This window comes from Misgurnus anguillicaudatus, chromosome 14, assembly GCF_027580225.2.
Source record: "Misgurnus anguillicaudatus chromosome 14, ASM2758022v2, whole genome shotgun sequence".
Classification (NCBI taxonomy): domain Eukaryota; kingdom Metazoa; phylum Chordata; class Actinopteri; order Cypriniformes; family Cobitidae; genus Misgurnus; species Misgurnus anguillicaudatus.
This window is the reverse complement of record NC_073350.2, coordinates 24,199,221-24,223,148: the sequence shown is the minus strand read 5'-3', so window position 1 is coordinate 24,223,148 and position 23,928 is coordinate 24,199,221. Positions and strand designations below refer to the sequence as shown.

Here is a 23,928-nt window from a genome sequence, read left to right as displayed (position 1 = left end):
AGAGTGAGCTTTTGGGCGGAAGTTTGATACCGTGGCTCCGCCTCTGGCTCCACGAACGATTCCTTCTGTGCATGCCTTAGCTCCAAACTGACGTTTTTACTTAACATGGTGGCGACCATGGTCAGACATTTTTAGCTTCAATTCATTACAATGGACTTAGGCGACATCCCGTTGTCCATCTTTTTTACAGTCTATGCCCTGTACGTCAGAACCCAACGTTGGAATGACGTCAAAACCCAATGTCGGCCTGACGTCAGAACCCAACATCGGATTGCCGTCAAATCTCAACGTCAGATTTATTGACTCACTCGGACTTCAAAACCAAGCGTCCTACTGACGTCAAAACCCAAGATTGACGTCTAAACTAGGGATAAATAATGATTAATCGCGATTAATCTATAGCAGAATAAAAGTTTTTGTTTACATCATATATGTGTGTTTACTGTGTATAATAATTATGTATATATAAATATGCACACATGCATATATATTTTTAAGGAAAAATATATATTTATATATTAAGTATTTATATTTATATATAATATAAATTAGACACAAATATACAAATGTATATACACATGTAAACACCTCCAAAATATATACATGCATGTGTGTGCATTTATCTATACAAAGTTATTATACACAGTTTACACACATATATGATGTAAACAAAAACTTTTATTCTGCTATAGATTAATCGCGATTAATCATTATCCATCCCTAAAACGTCAGCCCAACATCAGAACCTAAAGGGCGATTTATAGTCGTGCGTAGGTCCCACGGCGTAGCTACGGCGTAGGCTATCCGTAGCCTGTGCGTAGCTCTGCGTAGCCTGACGCGCACCTCACAAAATTTCTAACAGCGCGTCGGCTCTACGCGGACCGTAAGCGCTGTGATTGGTCCACCAGAACCCCTCCCGTCAGGTAAAAAAACTGCGTCATAGGTATTTCTGTTTGAGACGGTGAAAACAAAGATGAGCCAAGTTGAGGAGTGATTTAACTCAAACTGAAACATAAGTCGCTGTTTATTTACTTCCATCATTGCTGGTCTTCTCAAATTATACACAACAAGTTGCTATTTCTTCTTCGTTTGTGGGTTTACTTGCTTAGCTTCTTCTTCTGTGACGACTTCTGCTGCTACTGTGGTTACACGTGTGATTACTGCCCACCAGCGGTTTCGCATGTGTTTGCACGTCGACGCGGACGGCGACGCACAAGTATAAATGAAAACCGACGCGGAACCTACGCCGTCGCTGCTACGCCGTAGGACCTACGCACGACTACAAATCGCCCTTAACAGTGGACTGACGCCAAAACACAATGTCTGCCTGACGTCAAAACCAAACTTCAGACCAAACTTATGAACTTTTTTAATCCACAAATGTAAATCTATATTATGTTTATTTAAAAATGGCTGTATATAACAACAAAGTGTGCATTGTTTATTTTGACCTGCTTCTCTTTTGTTTGTGTTTATTTTAAACTGCAGGAAGCAAACTAAAGTTGCTTTCCTTATTTGTTTTTGCATACTAGTTATCCAGAATTATTATCTAACTTTGACCTCTGAGACCATCCATATCATCCATATGGGTATAATAAACTTAAACATTAAGAAGCTGTTTTCCACCTAATGGTCTGGGTATATGAATTGATGTCAAATTCTTTCCCTTTTAATTAGAAAATTATTAATTAGCCCGATTACAATACTACAGAGAATTGGATGCTCAATTTCTCTGTAAGGTATAATGTACAGCCAAGGCACCAACTGATGTAAAATAACCCCAGTGAGGCTCAGGGTTTTTAATTACCATGGGCTTTTTGAACTTGCGCACTTTAACCCTCTTGTATTATGAATGTGTGCCAAATGAATGCATTGTTCTTTCATAAAAACATTTTTTAATACTTTTTACTAATTAGTAATTGAAAAACTGAATATATTGCACAAAGCTGTATGCTGAATAATTAATTATAAAGCCATATAGAGGCTCTTATGTACATTGTGTACCATGATTTCAAGTGGACCATAAACACTGGGCATTATGCAGATAGTGAGCACTGATTAGACACTTAAAATAAACTATTCAATAAGGTCACAGTTGTTTAAAAGCATTAAGCTGCGACACTGGTTCCATACCATGCGTTTTATATAAACCAAAATACCCAACATACAAGAAAACCAACAGAATCAGAGCATGTGAGCGGAGCAGGGAGCGAGGAGCGCAAAGTACGAAATATAGTCGGAGCGCAGAGCGGGTTTTATCCAAAGGCCAGATTGATCGCTTTGTCTTGCTCCGGTTCCGCTCTATTACCCCTCACACCACGGGTACTTCTTAATTTTTTATTTGTGCATCCTCGTTTTCTTTCCTTGCTTTCTTTTTACAATGATTTAATGATTAATACCAACATTTTTGCATGTTTAAAGATGTGACAATGTGAAGGAGATTTACTGTATATGTGCGTCAACAAATAACAAAATTGTCACCCTGTGTCCCTGGCGTAAGGCTTCAGTTGAAACCGGCAAGTGTTGCATGCAGAGGAATTTTAAATTTGAGCGAGCGCAGAGCAGTTTCACCGGAGTGGGATAAAATTGTAGGTGAGAAGGGCGCGGAAAATGAGCGAAGCGGTCTGGTGCATCTTTGAGCAGTGGAGCGGGGTTAGCGAACACTCACGTGAGCGAGGAGCACTCTGCATGCTCGGACCAGAATCGAACATTCAGATTTAATGACGAACCACCACACACACAAACGGTTATCAGGCAAACACTGTGCTTGAACATAAGCCATGCTTTCATTATAAATAAATGGGCCAGCAGGCCCCAAAGTGCTTTTGATTGTCAGAACAACGTGCCACATTTCTGCCGGTGGTCCACACGTCATTCGTGCATGTATTCAAAGGGTTCTCTTGACATCTTATTTTAAGTGTAGAGGAGCCAAATGAATGACACACTGTGTTTGCTCTCCCGTGCTGCACTTTTGTTTAGCAGATTACATTAGAAGTGCAGTGCGCAATGCCTACAGAGGATCTGCTATTATTTTCCCTGCGTGAACCGATGGCTGTTTATTACAGCCTGTGTGAATGCTCCTGTGGAGGATCGTTTGTTGCTCAGAAAATCATGCCCAGCGTGGTCCGATAATGCGCACTTATAATGCACATGATCGAATATGACTTTGGAAGGGGTCACTGAATTATTGTTTAACAATTATTGTGAATCGCATGGGTGATATGTATGTTTTAAGAAAATTACAGCTCCTGCCATCAACAGCGGGATGGGAAATTGAGTTTTGTGTCGCAAAATATCTGAAGTGACTATTTTATGCATTGCGTTGCATTCACCCGAAAATGAACTTTGGGGCACGACAGGCATGCAAGCTTAACTCTATACTATCCCCGCCAGCGTTTAAAAAAAACGTGCGTTGCCAGTCAGCGCAAGCATTTTTTATGATTTTCACAAAAGTTTAATGCCTCCCGAAATATTTTCTTCTTTAAATATATAAACATACATATCAAATGATAACACTAAAAAAACAAACGTTTCATCCTACGTTTATTTGTTTTCTTTTAATCACCTCTCAAATATGGGAATATTTAATCACCTCTCCATTTTTTGTGAAGGACTTTTCATAGAGATCAGATTCAGAGCAATCCTCAAAACATACACGAGTTTGAACTGTTTGCAGGGTTCCCACGGGTCCTTGAAATCTTTGAAAGTTTGTGAATCTTTGGAAAAAATCAAGGCACTGGGAAGTTTTTGAAAATATACATACATAAATTCAGGTCATTGAAAGTGCTTGAATCTTTTTTTTATGCAAGAAGTTTTCTGAAAAAAAATCCATATTATTCCATGTGTAGTGTAGGATAATATCATAAAAATTCTCTGCTTTTTAAGCACCCGTGCTAAACTGTTCACTTTTAATGCTTATATCTTCTGTATGCGAATGTTGATTCATACCAAAATGCTTTTTTGCATAGTTGTGTTTGTCTCAGGTTACGTATGTAACTGTTGTTCCCTGAGAAGGGAACGAGACACTGTGTCTCCCTTGCCATACTTCCCGCATCCCTGTAAAGCCGTCTTTGGCAATATTTCAGATAGCGATATTCTTCCTGGCTCCAGCGTCACCCTGTTTTTGTCGTTAAGGCTCACCATTGGCTGAATTTGATAAACACATTCAGACGCACTTAATCCTGGAGGCATCCCCAAATTGTCACCACAGTGACGCAGCGCAAGTTCCCTCGAAAGGGAACTGTAACAATGTATCTTAAAAGGTAACACGATGTTACCTTGCTCTTACTTTAAATGTGTCCCCACATTTAGTCCTTGAATTTGAGGGTAGCGGACCTGGAAAGTCCTTAAAGGTCCTTGAATTCGAAGTTAACTAAGGTGTGGGAACCCTGTGTTCGCCCTAAGGCGGTGCTTCCCAATCTCCCTAACAAGCGGATGAGTTAAATCAAGTGTGTTAAATAAGGAGACATCTAAAACTTTCTGGGAGGGGGTGCTCGAGGACCAGGGTTGGGAAGCACTGCCCTTAGGGAATATTTCCGGGTTTTATAAGTTGGGTAAGAGCGCTACTTGGTGGATAATAACAGAAATAAGGATTGCCGTAAAAACTCGTCATTGGCAGGGAAGCTTTTTCTTTTAATTGATGAGTTAACTCGTCAATGGCGGGACAAGAGTTAAAGTAGCGTTTTGGTTTTAAAGTAAGTGATGCTAATTTGGCCTAGAAGAGCAAAATAAAAATGAACGAAATCAAATCTGCAAACTCATTAATGGAAATGTGGTTTACTGGAAGAAATAAATGACTGTGCTGGCTGCAAAGATGAAACTTGACAAGAGCTTGTTTTCCAGGCAAGCATTTGAGTTTAAACCAAACTTAGCTCAATGACATTGAACTTGAATTATAAGCATCCCTTTAAACCACACTTCTCGAGTTTGTCAAAAGAAGCACTTGTCTTGTGTTTTTGAAGTCTTTGGAATTAGTCAAGATCTCATAAGGTCCTTTGAAAAGGATGTTGTGTCGCAAACTCGCATTTAAAACTGTAAATTAAAGTTTATTATACTGTACCTGTTATCCTCCAGCACTGTTTAAATAAGAAAAGCTTGGTAAGGTGGCAATGTGCAATGCAAACATTGGTAAGAGCCAGTGACCTTCAGCAAATTGAGAGTTATTCATGAATGCTGTTTAATAATCTTGAAGGTTCCATCTTCAAACACAGAGAAACTTAAAAAAGAAATTCCCATTGACACATAACTTTGCAAGGGGGGATTGAGGGCACTTGTTAGCACCTGCATATGTTTCAGCTGGTTTCTTTATCCAAGATGGCCTGATAGTTAGATAGCCAGGCTTGTAACCCAAAGGTCACCGGTTTGAGTCTTGCAGGTAGGGACTGATTTACCCTTGAGCAAGACACCCAGTAATAGCTGCCCACTGCTCCAGGTGTGTGTGTTTGTTCACAACCTGCAGTGTGTATGTTCACTCTTCACTGGGATGCAGAGGTTAAATTTCAAATATGGGTTACCATACTTGGCAATCACATCACTTTCACTATACTTAGTGGCACACTTTGGCAATTTCCTATTTGGTTAGACAGTTGACCTCGTGGCTTCAACCTTTGTAAACCCTCCACTTCAAGCAGGCCATCATATCTCCACATTGGCCTTTGCTGATGGAGCGAGAATGTCACCTCCAAAGAGAGCTGCTGATTGAAGCAGATGATGAGGTGGAGAAATCCTTTTCCCTTCTCTCTCTGTGGTGACGCAAGATATTGAAAACATGAAGCCCACCTTGTTCAAAGCTCCCTCTTACTCTCAACTTCCAAGACATATATAATGCACAACACATAGAAAGTATGTCAAATTCTAATCTCAGTTTTGAGGGTGGGGAATGTATTATCTGCACGATTGCTTCAGCTAAGCTTTGTGTTTTCTTCGACTGCTCGCATGTGTGAAACCGACGCACGAAAAATCAGACCATGCCAAGTCTCTCGTCCCCAACGCTCTCGCCAAATCACATCACGGCTCGACAAAGTCCGGATTTGGTCTCTCAAAGGAACGTCACATGTCGTGTGCCAACCTTCAGAGGCCACGTTTTGAAATTAATATGTGAGGCGGACAGATTTTTGGAGTCGGTCCCGAAGAGCCTTTCATATGGGCAGCTGTTGCCTGGCGGTGACGCACACAAACATTCACACACACATGCAGCAATACAGGTTCAAGGACTCGTGGATGCCGCCCATAGGCGTGCAGCTAATGGATTTGTTTTCGCTCTGCCAGCTTTCCCAAAGTTTGAATACAAATTAGAGAAGAGGAGCTGGAATTCACACAGGATTTGGCTTACCTCCTCCCACAATTCCATCAGGTTTGCTCTAGCACGGCTCTCTCCCACCAGGCTGGGTTTTTTTTAATTGACTAAATGGAAAAGCCATGTACCGTCTGGATGCTGAGGTTGTGTCTGGCAGTGAGGAAAGACAGGTTTGTAATGAGCCTGCTTGAGAACATATTATATATCCACTTGTTTTTATACCTCTCTTGGAAGGTAATTTAATGTCACTCCATCCCAGAACGTCTGCTCATTGAACAGTTAGGAATGCAATGCATTACATACAAGACTTATTTCAGTAGAATGAATTTAAAACATCCAATAACCCGTACAGCAGATTTAATTCCAGATCACAGAAAATATGAATCGTATATTGGCTGACATTAATGAGTCAAATTTGCCATTTGCTAGATTTCACTGTTTCATTTATAGAATATAAAAAAGTATTTGTGATCCAGACTGAGAAAACCCAGCTAAAATCATTTTTACATAAAATCCTCCTCCTACTTACTGTAAAAAAAGAAATCTGTAAAAATATAACTTTGATATCTTTAACCTCATAAGACCTAGTGTGTCCATTTTTTTGTTGTTTGCACCATAATATTTAATTCTGTGTAACTGGAACCTGTTGTACACAAACGTGAACAATTACACTGCTTCATGTTCAAAGAAAAATATTTGGTTGTTTTGTTTATTGGTTCTTCCTAACCCCAAAATAGCTGGAAGAAATCTGGAAAAAAGACAAACCAAAGCTTGGGTCTTAGGTGGTTATTATTAGGAGTACACTAAAAAAATTACTTTCTTACGTTTTGTTTTCAGTACAAATATCTAAAAATTCTTAAATTAAGATGCACTCGATGAGCAAAATGATCGAAGAAAATAAGTCTTTGACAAAAAAAAAGAAAGAAGCAAAGAAATCTGCCAATGCCAAATTTAAAAATCTAGATTTTTTTCTTGAACACTTAATTCATATATTGTTTTGTCTAAAAACTAGACTTATTTTTTAGGAATTTTTATTCATTAAGAAAATAGATCTTAAAAAAATAGATATTTGCAGCCAAGTCTCACGAAATTTCGTTATATAGTCACATATATTTTTTATTCTTTTTTTGTGCTATTATCATGAATTTCTGTGTTTTTTCGTGATCGTATAACGAATTTCTGTTTTCGTGTGATTATCACGTATTGGTTACTCAACAGTTTTGTCCTATTTTCTTACTATTGTCACTTCAGTTTAGGGTTAGATTTACATAAAATGACATCCCTACCCAAACCCAACTCTAACCCCAATGCCAGGCGACATGTAAAAAAATAAATCAGAAAAAATAGTATAAAAGTATAAAAAATAGTATAGCACCAAATTTAAAAATAGGAAAAAGCAGTTGAGTAACCAATACGTGATAATCACACGAAAACAGAAATTCGTTATACGATCACGAAAAACTCGGAAATTTGTGATAATATTACGAAAAAAGAATCAAAAAAATATGTGACTATATTACGAAACTTTGTGAGACAAGACAAAAATACAACATATTCTCCAACCCATACGATTGCTTTGGTCGTTTTCCATTTCACAAAATACGACCAATAGATGCATTTACTAAATTAGCGCCTCTACCGGCAGCAGGTGAAACTTAATATATTAGGGTATAAAGTTATGTTTTGGGGTATAATTTTGCTATGATGACACGTACTGGGATAAAATTTTCAATTTAAACCTCCACACTGCAAAAAAATGATTCTTAGATCAAATAAAATTCTTAGTATTTTTGTCTTGTTTTCAGTAAAAATATCTAAAAATTCTTAAATTAAGTTGCTTTTTCTTGATTAGCATAACGACCCAAGAAAATATGTCTAGTTTTTAGACCAAACATATCAAATTTAAGTGATTTTGTGCATAAAACAATCCAAAAAAAATCTGCCAATGGGGTAAGCAAATTTTTTATGCACAAAATCACTTAAATTTGATATTTTTGGTCTAAAAACTAGACTTATGTTCTTGGGTCGTTTTGCTCATCAAGAAAAAGCATCTTAATTTAAGAATTTTTAGGTATTTTTACTGAAAACGAGACAAAAATACTAAGAATTTTTTTCTTGAAAATCATTTTTTGCAGTGCAGGATTAATTATATTTTTTACACATTACAATGTTCAGGCATTTAGGGCAAATAACGTACCCATTTATTTATTATATGATATAAACACAGCGTACAAAACAGTCACAACTTTTTAAAAATGTACTTAAAATATTCCAAGTGAACCGAGGTCAAATGATCGATTTTTTTGAAGAAAAGATGCAAAAGTGATGACAATCCGCTATAAATATCAGATCCGGTGTACTCGTTCAAAAACTGCCACCAGAAGAAGCGATGATACGTCATCTATGATTGTGAAAAGGCTCTCGTGTGTTTTGTGACCGATGCATCATTACATCAGCTAAGAATGTGAAGCGCTATTGGCTCTTGTGACTGACTACGTCATGCTGGTGTATGTTTGAATCAGATCTGACTGTGCGTTTGATCACAGAGTTTTTCATATACAGTAAAGTAATCGTATGGCTTCAGTTTGCAAGGTTTGCAACGTGAATGGTTTGTAGTACTTTTATACTGTATGCAATAAATACCAGGCTATTACTGTACTTTTACTTGCGTGTTGTGTTTTATATAGTTGAGAAGTGGTTGGGTTTAGGATAAGGGTAAGGGTGGGGTTAGATGCTCCAAAATATTTTTAAAACCATAAATGTTTATCAAACCATTTCTACATTTACAAATTCCTAAACTAAAATGTGTCCAATTGCAAAAACCTTAAAACGTAACAACAGGTTGTATAAGCTACTGCCGCTAGAGGACACTAATCCCTTAATACATCACTTTACATCGTAATAAGCTACCTGGCAGTCTCCAAAAATACTAAGAAAGAAAAGTTATTCTTTGCAGTGTAAGGCCACAACAAAGATAGAATTCAATATGAAATCAGTGAAGTCAAACTTTAATGCTCAAAATCACAAAATAAATTATGAGACTTTAGCACAAACAAATGACTATTCCCAAAAAAATTATGCATGAATTATTCATAATTCATTTTCCTTGAAAATGCAACAGTATTATAAGTAAAGTTATATATAAATACAAACACACAAAGCCAATAAAGCCTTTTTAAGAATCAACGCATAACACCGTGAAGTCAAGGACTCCAAACAATATCTGCCAATATTAATGTGTCTTTTAACATTTTATCAGATTTGACCCAGACAAAATTGACCCTTATAAATAACCCTTATCAAAATGCTAAAATGTAAAGTATTTGAGATATTGAAAGCACTCTCCACAACCTAAAATTCATGTTGGCTTTCAAGGTGGAATTGCATTGCACAGATTTAGTTTGGCACATTTGCATAATTCCTACGTGAATTGCGTGCAACAATGCCAACACTGCATTTATATTTAATTTATGTACATTCACTACATTCACCCCATAGAGTTCGGGAACAGTTCTCTGGCAAACATCTGGCAAATGTTTGCTACAATTTACCACAAATTAACAGTGATGTGTCTCTAATAAATCGTTTTTGCACGGGGACATTCTGCTTAAATGACACCTCGAACCCAATAACGTAAACTCACACGCTTTGTACGGCTGAATGTGACTTTGCCCGAGTCGCTTCTGTTAACCTACTGTGGCTTAGCGGTTGCAAAATGGAAACAAGGTCCGCACCTAAGTTACAATTATAGCAGGACTATTTCTGTTGGAACATGGGAGGTTATCTCTGGACAGTTTCTGTGGTCTGCTGAAGTGAAAAGACAAAGCACAGCGTCTGTGTTTCTTTCTTTGATTAATGCTCTGAAATGCTTGTCCTTATGGTGGAATTTGGATATGCATCTATGCGGTGCTGAGTTATTTTAAGTTCCTGTGCTGGCTGGTGGTGTTTTAAAAAGGTAGATGGTGATGCATTACCTCCTCGTTTTTTTTTACCTCTTGCAGGACTCAGGAAGTGCTTCATGAATTATTGTTGCCAAACCTGTTATCTATTCATGGCAGGTAATTACTCAACAGAAATATGGCTACCTTAAAAACCATCTGCACTGTGTCAGTTTCCTTCTCATATGTACTGCATGTTAACAGATAGATCGTTTGTTACATTGGCCAGGCTCAAAGAAGACACATCGTGATGATAACACACTTCAATTCAGGCAATTAATCAAATCTTTTTCAAGTTCTACGCTCGTAGTTTTTATGCAATACAGCATTTCATCATTACTATGACCTTCTATCCATGTGCTTTACCCCTATTTGTTATTTTGCAAAGCTGTGCCTAGGGGCAAACTCGGATGCCAAACTCAGCTGTGTTTGGCCGTAAACAAATAAACAAATGGCATAATGTGCCCATCATCACCCTTTTAAATCAGCAAAATGATACTTGGCACCTGCCAAAGTACATCTTTTAAGTGGCAAAAAGGATGCAATGAGTTGTGTCTGGAAAAGCTTGGTGCAATTAGAGCGTCAGCGTGCTTTTAGTTTTTTTTGGGTTCCTGTCAAAGCGTGTGTTTGTAGATGCAAATGCATGTATGATATACAGTACACATACATGAATGGCATTATCTGGGATGACAATAGAAATATCTTGGTCATTTTATAACCTGCTCAGCATAGAGCGTTGTACTGCTGTCATGATGATGTCGTGATGTAGGAACATCAAGGTACAGTCTCATTTAAATCAAGTGTTGGATGAAATGTTAATGCCTGTAAACGGTTTGATTGACAGCATTAAGTATCCCTCAAAGTGAAGCCCTCCAGCTAGTAGAAAGAAATAAACAAGTTGCCTGTATGGAGAATTACTGTAAATACTGGAGATGAATCACATGCTGTCTTTTAAAGGTGCAATATCACACTTTTTCAACCATTTTTCCACTTATAGCGTCTGCATTAGATTTGGATGGATCGCAGTGCAATCTATGAGAAAAATTGCAAAAGAAAATTGTGGAGCAAATTGGGAATCAGATTATGACTTCCCAATTTGAATCGAATTAAATGGTGCAGTACTTAAAGATTCCCACCCATAATCATATTAGTAAGTGAAGAGTTATTCAGCAGATGAAATCCAAATGTGATTTACAATACAGTATGGTTCCTGGTACTTACTATCCACCTCTTGCTGGGTTCAAACCTGCAATCTTTCGGTCACAAGCCAAGCTACAGTATTTAACAATACATTTCCTCACCAACCACTATATTATCCGAGTCTATAACTGTGTCAAATTACTGTTTACTTTCAGGTAATCTAGGAGAAATGAACTCTAACAGCATTGCATGGGTGGACCTGGTATAAAAGCTGGTAGACCTATAAGCACAATCTATTAGGGCTCTCACAGCCTCTTGAGGTTGTGTTTTTGCTTTTTGTGTTTTGTTATTAAAATATGAAAATAAGTCTTAATTATTCTTTTAATGTTGCATGCAAATAGGACATCACTGGAAGCGCATGACCTGCCTAAGAGTGTTTTCTTGCCATTTAATGAGTCACAAATAACCACACTTAGTAAATGTCATTGTTTCGGGATCTGTCTACTAAGTAGCAAGCTGGACAGTGTAATTATGGCTTATGTTAGCAGGCGTTAGCTGGACACACAAGAAACCTGGGCTGCTGATAGTCACACAGTCTCAGGAGGTTACTTCTGGAGGGACTAGACCGTATGCTTTTTATGCATTGTGAATGTTTGGTGTGCCTGTCAGGTATATTCATTTTGAGTAAATAAATACTATGTTTTATGTAGCATAACTTCTGTTCCTGTAGCTTAGATGGTAGAGCATTGGATTATTGCAATTTATTACATGGCTCATTGGAATGCTTGATTCTGCTTGGCTAGTTGTGACATTAGCAGGTTTGTTATTACCTGATAACAACCGCTTAAAACTATTAAAACACTGTAAACCGGATGATGCAAATCATTTTGCCAGGTACATTTTGATATTACACAAAAATTCAATATAAATGAAGAGTTTGGTTCCAAAACGCGATAAATGCCATTTTAAGTTTAGGTCAGTATTAACTCTTTCACCGCCAGCGTTTTTAAAAAAGTTGCCAGCCAGCGCCAGCGTTTTTCATGATTTTCATCAAAGTTTAATGCCTTCCAGAAAATGTTCTTCTTTAAATATATAAACATACAATATACCAAATGAAAGAACAGACCCTCTGCTTTCAAACAAAAAAAAACTCTGTTTCATTCTACCTTAAGTGGTTCTTTTGTAATCAGCTTTTGAATATGGGTAGGTTTCTGCAAAAACACCACATTTTGAGCAAAAAGCAGAGATAATTCCATTTTTGTGACGGACTTTTCATAGAGATCCCATTCAGAGGGATCTTTAAAACAGACACGGACATGCAGCCACTTGCCATAGGGCAATACTTCCGGGTTTAAAAAGTTGCGGAAGTATCCACCTGGTGGATAATAGCGGTATTGCGGAAAGACGGAAAATCTCGTCATTGGCGGGGAAGCGTTTTCTCTTAATTGACGAGATATCAATGGCGGTGAAAGATTTAAAAAGTAAATTCTTAATTTTACGCAAAATCTGATATCCGCCATGTTATTCTGTCATCTTTTCTACCTTTTTTCCAAAACGCGAGAGGCACTCGGGCGAAGGAAAAAATGCCGGCTGTTGCTTGTCCTCACACGACAGCATCAAGCTTCTGTCATGCTAACACATTGACCCCAGCGGATCTTATGAAAAACTTTCCATTATTTTACTCGAAGTCAACGAAAATTGAGAAGGACAAAAATATTTTACATCTGATCGCTGTCAAAAAAGTTCAGCGACGACGTCCCAAGGATGACAGCAGCAATGACAGTGTTCTTAATATGACAAATAAAGGGTTTTGATTAATGCTATTAATGTTTAATGATCGTATACCACTAGTCAACTAAATGAATATAACATGGCAAAGATGAATGCACATTTATATATTGATTCAATAGATTTATAGCATTTTGAAAAAAACAACATGTATTCATTGCATTTTGCAGAAAAAATTATCAGTTTTTATAATAAATCTTTGAAAATCAAATTATGAATTGATTTTTTTATGTTATTATAACCTAAAGATGCTATGTGAAAGTGTGTAACAGAAAATAGTGGTTTTCATCTTGTCACTTTCTTATAGAAAACACATTTTTACTGAAATTAGTCAAAATAGATTTATATCTCTTCAAATATGTATTTTAACAACATATTATAACATTATATTTACAAATGATTAAACCAAATAGTGTGTTTGTGACATTTGAATGTCTCGTCTTATCTTAAAATAAACATGTTTTTCTCGCGGAAGGTCTGCATTCGTTAGAATTCGTTTGAATCACTATTTAATGTTCCTTACCTTACTTATGAGGTAAATAGACGTAAAATAAGTGGGATAATGTACAGACAGCAGGTTGTTATTGTGAAATAAGCCACTTTGTGTTGGGTCCTGATCACACTGTCAGGGCTTATTTCTGCGATAACAGGCCCTCAATGCCCCCTTAAACACAATTTTGTTTGGGTTTGAAAAAGAACACACATACTGATTTAATGTATAGCTAGAATCTACTGTAAATCACAAACGTGCCTGCCAAATGCATAAATGTAAATGTTTCCAGAAGTATTCATTAAAGGTCACATTCTTTCTGATCCCATTTTTTAAACCCTAGTTAGTGTGTAATGTTGCTATAATAGCATGACTAATACCTGTAAAATGATAAAGCTCAAAGTTCACTGCCAGGCGATATATTTTCTTTAACAGAATTTACCTTTCAAAGCCAACAAATTGCCGGTTTGGACTAGCCCTCTACTTCCTGCTTTAATGACGTCAGTAGAACAGTTTTTTGACCAAACTCCGCCCACAGGAATATGCAGTCGCCAGCTAAGCTAACGGCAAGCTAAGCTGCTATCGAATCACAACACACTAAACAAACGACACAATCAGAACTCAATACCTATTTCTGAGGGAGGGACTTCATAGAACAAGGAAGACATCAGCCCATTTTGAGGACAGTGAAAACAGCGCTATACAGATAAGTAAATTGTGTGAAAAATACCTCAGTTTTTTTACACGTGAAACATGAACACATGTTATATTGCGCACTGTAAACACAATCAAAGCTTCAAATACACAGAAAGAACGGGACCTTTAAGTAATATTACATGCACATGAATGATGAAGCAAAGTTTTATTTACCATATTGTTCTCAGTCTTGCCCAAGTAGAAAGAGGCTTTTACAGGAAGTATAACAGAAAACAGATACAGTATGCAGTAGATGGCAGCTAGTGTTTTTTGAAGTTTGTTCATTATTGGTGCTGTAATGTATAACAATGTAATGCTTCCTCGCACCCCGAGCAAAAATATCGGCTTGCTCACTTCTCTGAAACCTTTCCGCATTAGGTCTGCATAGGAGAAAGTATTTTAAACAAAAAAAGACTCTACTTTAATAAAAGGGTAAATGTTGGACTATCATGCCTTTAGTAATGTACTGATGGCTGTTTCATTGCTGAGTAATGAAAGATGATCTTTAAAAAAATGACTCATGTCCAGAGGCAAACTTTTCAAATTTAATTTAGCCTATTCTGCAATCTGCTGCATTGAGAATATGCCATGTGGAAAATAGCCTATGCTATGGATAGGTCAAAGAGATGGTGACAGACTCCAGGGCTTTGTACTTAGATATTTTTAATACAATTCCTGTGCCGAAACAGTATGAAACAAATGAAAATATTTGAGGCTTTGGTGTTGTGGAGGTTCAAGTGGGCGTAAACAGTTGTTTTATGCATTGCTTGTTGCATAGAAAGCATGGAAACAACAATATTCCCTCATGAATACTTTGCAGATGCTATAGTAAAACTTTATTTTTTGAAAGAAGATTCCAAGTTGGCACAGAATTGGTTGTTTTAAACAAATGATGTTTGGAATTTCCATATTTTTTCATTAAAATTTTGGAGAGAGGAACAGGATGATGCCCTGCCCATCAGTGTATTTATTTAGATATTGGAATGAAAAGAAAGTTGCCTAGTTCCCTTGCTGATAGCTTATTTGCAACATAACACAGCAATCTGGTTGTTCCAAACACAAGCGATAACAACTGCATAATCAATGAGCTGTAAAAATGGGTGAAAAAAATTAGGAATACATTAGCATTGACTTGAATAAGGAAGAGTTATTGGAGGAATATCAGCACAGTTTGTTATCGCTGCATTGTCTATACTGCAGTGGTGTTTCAAGCAGGCTAGCAGTGTGATTATGGCCGGTACTGTCTCGCAGTGGTACCGCTTCTAAAAGAAACTAAAGCCCGTATTGCCAAAAACACCTGCCGGGACCCGAATCTGCACGATCAACCTCCCTCGCATTGTTTATAACTCAAGAACCGCATTCCTCACACCGAGCTGGACAAACCTCACTTTGTCTGTGTCTTTGGTGTGCCACTAGTAATTATGTCCCCCGCTATGTACTGTTTCTCGGTACGAGCCCTGGTTAACCTTTCTGTGAAATAAGGAACAATGAGGAAATAATGAGGTAAGGGGCCATGCAAATGCGTTCCTGATTCAGAAAAACTTATAAGGGATAATTAGTTTCAAAGGCATACTTTTGTTGCTTGAATAGCTTGCAACGTCTGTATAAAGCAAACTACACATCATTTAATGAATCATTGCGTTTCAAAAGACTCCAGGATTTGTTTCAGACAATAACATTGGGTGGCTGTGTGGTCGGGTCGCAGCGGTGCTTGCTTGCCACCGACTGTTTTCATCAAAGACCGCAACTTAAAGTTGCCAACCTTGTCTGATTTTCCCAAATACTGATTTATTTTTACAGGCTGCCAGAGGTCAAGTCTAGTTTCGCCTTCCTGATATACTGCAGGCCGATTTTACTTTTCTTTCTTTTAAATCAACATTAAGCTTGCTGAAATTATTTTTCCATATATTCAGCAAATACACATAACCCACAGATCCAGCTCTATTGGGAAAAGGAACTTCTTATTATGGGACATCTTGTCATCCTCAAGTTTTTAATAAAATGTGCCAAAATGGCAGCAAAGTTTGGACGACCATGTTTTATTTCAAATAGAGAAAAATATCTTAGCAGAAACAAAATAAAACCTTTTTCACGACTTGTAATGTATGCTGACATTTACTCTTTATTCTTTGATATGTGTGTCATTATTGTATTTCAGCATTTTAATACAGGCAGTGCAACAAATACCATTATGATCTAAAAATACTATGCTAGAGTCAAAAATATTGTTAATATGAAAAAAATTAGATGCCAGATTTATATAATAATAAATAATAATAGAGTGATACTTGCCATGGCAAAACTCGGGCTACAAAATATTACAGTGGTGCTAGGCATGATGTAAACATGATTTAGCCAAAGATATAGAGGGTTTGCACGTGACGTCACCTTCGGCAAAAGTGACTGCGGTTACGCCCACTGAGTGGCAAAAAGTCTGAGCGACAGCATTAGCATAGCATGACAACGCGTCTAAAATGGGAAAAGTAGTTGTGTGCTCGACTGTGCTAACAGATTCAACAAAAATTTGGAGCTGTCTTTTTCCAAACTGCAAAAAAAAAACACTCAAAGGAGAAGTAAATCATCAGCCGTATGTCAGGTATGTAAACTTTTTGGATAAACATTCATTATGATGAGCCTTGTTTTCTACAAAGGTGGGATGGTTTAATAGTGACAAACATATATGTCAGGAAAAGCAATGTCTGGCCATATGCCAATGTCCACAGACTACTGGTTGTTTGGCTGTTTGTTTTGGTCACTGTTAAGGCCAACTAAATTCAATTTAAGCTGATAATAGTCCGTTTTACTGGCGTTTTCGCAGAAGCCGCTATGAAAATCAGCCATTTGTTGAATGTTTTGCCACTCGACAGGGCAAGCTCCAGCATGGTCATGTGGAAAAGTGACGTCAATGCATACCCTCTATACAGTCTCCCATGAGGCGCATGCCAACCTGTGTGCCTGCTCAGAAGCTGAAATGACCTTGAAAAAAGGTGTTTTAAACACAATTTGAGTTAGCATCATTGAAATAACTGCCTGAAGGCATTGCAAATTTAGCCGCCCACTGCTGCGACTTCCCTAAAGGGACTTTGATTTTGCATGATGTTAGCATGTGTTAGCATGATGCTATCATTTATGGGTCAGTGACACAAAATGGTTTGGCAAGATGAGAAATGTAAAAATCTAAAAAACATGTTTTAAAAGCACGCATCAGGTTTATTTTTAATGCACATAGTGTATTTATGTAAATTTTATGCAATAAAAAATTACATTTGCACCATTTTTATGAAAGTTAAGACTGAATGGCAAGAAAATGTCAAATTGGGTAACCGCCTATTGTGCCAAAGAATGAAAAATATTAAATATTTTATCCCCCTTGATGTCATGTAAGCGTAATCACTGAAAAAAATGATTCATTGAATTTAATACATTTTTTTAAGGTAAGTGGTTGCAATCAATTTATTTGAGCTACATTTAAACAAAATATATTAGTTTTATATTTTATTTTACGTTACTGGTCTTTTTTGTTTAAATGTAGCTTGGATGGGTTGATTGCAACCACTTACCTTGGAAGGTTTGATTAAATTCAATGAATCATTTTTTTCAATGTATATATATGAAGAGTTTCGTTGCAAAACGAGATAACCACCGTTTTTTTTAACTGTTCAGAAATCTAGTTTTTTGGTTGTGCATTCCAATTAATTTCAATTCAACTGCAGTTGGTTTGTTTTGATTTAAACATTCATAACTTAAAAAACACATCTAAGTATAAACATAAAAAAATATAATTAGATGATAACATAATAATAAAAATTTTTTGAATATAATTTAAAAAAATGTATTTATCTCGTTTTGCAACGAAACTCTTCATATAATTCATATATATATATATATATATATATATATATATATATATATATATATATATATATATATATATATATATATATTTTTTTTTTTTTTATATATATAATTTTATTAGTTATATCTAAATGTAAATTTTAATGCGTTTTTGTAATATTTGTCCTCACATATGCTGAAAACAGCTCTTTTTTTAAATAATCCTTGACAAATGAAGTAAAAATTTATATAAAAAATCATATTACACTAAACTAGATGATTATATTTTATTCAAATTTTTTTATGAATATATTTACATTTTCATTTAAAAAGAGTTACACCAGTTGACACAGACTGGTTACACCACATTGACATTTTTGCAATTATCCCCCAAATATTCTTTCAAAATGAAATAAAACCATACATTTTAGACTTGGTCCTCAAAAAAAGATTTATTTTGAAATTTTAAACCTTTTACATTTAATTGAACCAAAACAAAAAAATGTACGTCACGTCATTGACCCTTTTGCATTTGACATACACTTTTATCCAAAGCAATTTACAATGCATTCAAGTTATAAATTATATCTGTATGCGTGTTCATTAGGAATCAAACGCATGACCTTTGAAGAGTTAATGCAAAACTCTGAACTACAGTATAGATACACTTTATAGTTTATAACTGACAAATCATTTTTTCGTATTATTCCTTATTCTGTTAAACTGAATACCTCTCTGATTACCAATGGCGAATCACAGCCATGCTGGTATTTCATGCGTCAGCCCAGTTGTGCGACATTACTTTAGTTGTGTTTCAGTCATGTATAATTAAGTATACGTTTAAAAAAAAATACTAAACCTGTTCCTACTTTCCAGCTGAACTCTGTTTAATCATGCTTTAGAAAAACAGCTCTTACAAATTGCTCACTGGGAACGGATCTGCTGGCAAAGCTTGTATTTGTTTGTCATGCTGGCCCTGGAGGGAAACGTCTACCCCTTATTCAACACTATGTCTCCCTTGCTCTCGACTATAGCGAACTGGGTCCGTGCTCAGGGGCAAGCAAATGGAGCTTTCTGGAGGTTGGAAGCTTTCAGAAAAGCAATGTTCTCCATCTGTCTAAATCCTGTGTGGGCTACACCGGGCTTCTTGGCTTCGCGTTCTAAAATATGGAAGTTCAGCTGTATCCCTAAAGCTTTGCTTATGTGCTGACAGGTTGGAGGCGTGGAAGCGTCTGTCATATGGTATGTGATGTCATTTCTCTGTATGTCCATGAGGGAGGGTTGCTCATATGGCATGTGTTACTACGGTACAGGACAGAGCTGAGAATTGAATGATGGATCCCAGTGATTCGGTCCAACTCTCCTTGGCCTCATATAAGTTTATGGCCCTATTTTTCCCTGGACAGTAAATTAGGTCTTATAAAAAAGGTGTCTGGACAAAGCCTTACAACCACGCTGATCAACCAATTTGTCTGGTTCTCCCGAGTCTCTAAGGGACCTTAAAGGAACTGGAGTGTAGGGGTTTTGTAAATTACCCAGCTGCCTATAAGTAAGGGTGGGTGAAATCGAAAAGCCAAATGAAAGCAGATTGTGATTGAGACCCCCCGTCCGATAATCGTCGACTTTAGGACTGTGAGTGCCAGCCATGGCATTACGGATGGCGATTGCAGTCACTGGGTGCCCATCTGCCACTCTCTGGTGCTTTTATTCTTTGTCCCTTTTTCCATTGCATTCCTTTCTCTCTCTCTCGTCCAACCCATCTCCATTAAATCTCCTGCATTCCAACTGCAAGGCTTCTTTTAGCGGCCAAGGGCTTCAAAGAAGGAAATTGACAGTAAGTCTGCATATACCCATGACACAATCTTATTTCCTATCGTGTGGGAACAGGCTCACAAGAATCGCTTTTGTGTGACCGAGTTTAAGTTGAACGAGCGCTTCCAAGTGAGGCAGAGAATGATTCGACCCACCTCGTCTCACTTCTCCTTTTGAATAGTGGAAACTTTTCGCAATGGAAAGTTTTAAAGGAGAATTATCTGTTTAGCGTGACATTTAAACAACAATAGCCCTGGGCCTTTACGTTCAGAGCTTTTTCGTTAGGTCCAAGTATCTATAGAAGCACAGCTTGAACAAAAGACACAACGCAGTTGACGGCTTTCACCACAGGGTGATGTGTGAATGAAAGCATACGGCGCTAAACGGTCGAAAGGGCCCGGGCGGGAGCGCGCACGTGTCCCCACGTGGCAACCAACGTCGGCTAATGCCGTGAGTGTGATTAATGAGCTCTGTAACCGGTGAACTTGTTCGAAGTGACACCGGCGTTTGGCACGGTCTGTCAGCCCTGTCTACCATCCAACAGACAAAGTGCATTTGGAGCTCTTGGCCGCCACAGAGCTCCGTTTTCGGCAGCAGGCTTCCCCCCACTCCAAAAGAAACCTCGATAAGGCCTGACAGCACAGTAATGACGAATGCAAATGGAAAGGGCGTGGGGCACATGCAAATGCTTGAAGCACAATGGGCAATGTGATTAAAAAGCGCTATAGAGCCTTTTATCTCGTGGCACCGCTCGTCTTGGGAACAATATTTCAAAGGGCTGACTCTAGTTTCAGAGCTGCTCGTCTGAGCCTTTTCTTCCCTATAGAGGGAATTGAGCTTTCATAGGTATTTGCAGGCCTGCTGTCTCTTCTATAGGCTTACTGGTCCAACCTGGAAATCTAGGAACTTGCTTAAGGTTTATGGTTATGCAGGTGCTGTATTATACTGAGAAAATGTGCTGGTTTCTTAGCTTAGATTAGTGATAACTAATCTAAAATAATAAACTATGCACTGTATATGTTTCATTTTTTTAGTTTCTATCCAATTTTTATGTTTTTTTTTATATTGGTAACAATTTACAAAAAGGTTGTATTTGTTAACATTAGTTAATCAGGAACTAACAATGAGCAGCATAGATTTTTTAAGTATTTATTAGTCAAACTTCCGATCTCTCTGATGAAGCCAATACGGAAGTGATTTAAACTGCAATTCATCGACTGGCCGCTAGAGGCAGGCTCAAAAAGGGAGTAAATTCCCATAGACCCCCATGTTAAAAGGCCAAACTTTACAGTAGAAAATAATATGTTTACAGCCTGGTACAAAAATTGTTTTGGTCTTTTGGTCCATGTAATTTTGCCTGTCATTACAACTGTAAGGAGGGGTGAATTTTTTTGTAATTTGTCCGTTTAAATGACATTTAGCCTTAAAGTTCTGCATAATTAAAGGAATAGTCAATTTTCTTTAAAAAAATCCAGATAATTTACTCACCACCATGTCATCCAAAATGTTGATGTGTTTCTTTGTTTAGTCGATAAGAAATTGTGTTTTTTTTAGGAAAACATTTCTAGGATTTTTCTCATTTTAATGGACTTTAATGGACCCCAATACTTAACCGTTTTAATGCAGTTTAAAATTGCAGTTTCAAAGGACTCTAAATGATCTCAAACGAGGCATAAGGGTCTTATCTAGCAAAACGATTGTCATTTTTGGCAAGAAAAATAAAAATATGGACTTTTAAACCACAACTTCTCGTCTTCCTCCGGTCGTGTGACGCGCCAACGCGACCTCCTGTAAAACTTCATCACGTCAAGAGGTCACGGATGACGTATGCTAAACTACGCCCCAGTGTTTACAAATGTGGAGAAAGAGGACCGTTCCGACGTTGTTGTATGGCGGATGATTCTAATTAATGTCTTTGTGTCAGTTTATTGTTTAAAATGGTCCGCAAATGTGTGTTTCATATATGTAACACGTGACCTTTCGATGTCATTGCGCAATTACGTGAGCAGAAGAAGAGAAGTTGTGGTTTAAAAGTGCATATTTTTTATTTTTCTTGCCAAAAATGACAATCGTTTCGCTAGATATGACCCTTATGCCCCGTTTGAGATCGTTTAGAGTCCTTTGAAACTGCAATTTTAAACTGCATTAAAACTGTTAAGTGTTGGGGTCCATTAAAGTCCATTAAAATTAGAAAAATCCTGGAATGTTTTTCTCAAAATACATAATTTCTTCTCGACTGAACAAAGAAAGACAACAACCGTTTGAATGACATGGTGGTGAGTAAATTATCTGGATTTTTTTTAAGAAAATTGACTAATCCTTTAAGGATGTCTTTACTCATTTTCGGATATGCGCGAGTAATGCATGGTGACGCGCGGGCAAGATGGCAACGTCAGGCACAGCCTACTTTAAGCTTCAAAAACGAACTTCAGAAATGTATGGGTGATGCATGGACCAAATGTACCTGTTGTGTTGAGTGTATCTTAAAAGGGTTTACGTCATTCGAATCACAAGAATCTCAGCTTTCTAAAGATGCGTGGCATGTTTAGCTTTTTGTTATTGAATTGTTGTATGTCATGAAGTTATTTGTCAAATAATGCAGTGTTCCTCCCATGGTACATTGGTACGCTAAGAGATTTAACTAATGTGACCAGTTTTTTTTTTTAAACATATTAGTGAATGCTAAGTTTAACATGTGTCATTCATGATCAATAAATCAAAATCAGTATTATTAAGTAGTCATTTACAAAAAATGTAACCTTTGCATTCCATAATGGTTTTAACAGAACAAATCTGAAATCCTCTTTGTGGGTTTGAGTGATATTGTGAACATGGCAGAGCTGTAAGGTGTCAGTCAGGGTGTCAGAAGATGAGCAGTACTCATACAACATTGTACATTGTTGGTTTCTTCAGATGGACTCTTAGATGCAGTGATAGACAGATGGCTGTAAACTGGATTTAAAGTCAGAGCAGTCTCACTTTCTGGGCGAGTTTCTGCATCTGGGTTCAAACTGAATGAAAATATATCTGTTCTTCCTCATTTCAAAGTATGAACAGTTATGTCATTCAAAACTGTGAATAATACATCGCTGCTCCGATGTTCTCGTGCTTTAGCCTGTGTTTACTTCACAGGGAGGATACATCAAATGAACTCTTGCGAATGAATCCTTTAAATTTGCCATGCCATGAAGGAGTGGAGAAAAGACCTTGAATAAGTAATCTGCTGTTACGAGAGCTGCATCTGTAAAAAGTAATGCAAGACACAGCTTGACATTTTCATTATTCAGAACATTATTCTACTGATATAGGCTACTGATCATCATAGACTAGCGTGATGTTTCATAATGGCTAGTTTGTGATAGTCAGTGCTGAAATACTAGTTGGTCTTTCAAATAATGCACGTTGACTATGATGGTTTCACTAGTCAGCAAGTTAAGAAGCATATAAGGTTCTCATGTTAGAGACTGACACTTAAAACACAACATACAGTATGATGATGATTCAACAAGTGCGAATCATTTCATTCTAAATTTCATTCTTTTAATCCATGATTGAGTAAAATGTCCCCAACTGTTTGTTTAAAATAACCAAGAACATGTCCATATTTGAGTTTACCATGAGTTGAAACAACCTGCTGTAGCATAGATTAATTTAAACCCAACATTTGAGTGTATCTGTATTTTACCCAACCAGGTTGAAATCCCAAGAAGCTCCTTTTATTGAAAAGGGAGATTTTTTTTAATACAAAAATATTTTTATGATGTGTTTAGTAGAAACTTTCAAATTAAACTTAAAATATTAGAGCTGTAATTGCACACAGCAGGAAAAACTGTTCAGAATGGAAAAGGTAAAATGCTAATAATCATGCCTAATTAGATTATCAAAAACCAGAAAGTCTTATCTGCTTATAAAAGCTCAACTGCTTTTTTGTGATT

The 23,928-nt window shown here is 37.1% G+C and overlaps 1 protein-coding gene across 3 annotated transcripts in view; it reads left to right on the top strand.

The window, feature by feature from the left end:
* The window catches only part of igsf21a (immunoglobin superfamily, member 21a), a 346,434-nt gene that overhangs the window by 237,376 nt on the left and 85,130 nt on the right, over positions 1 to 23,928 (top strand). The window lies entirely within an intron of this gene.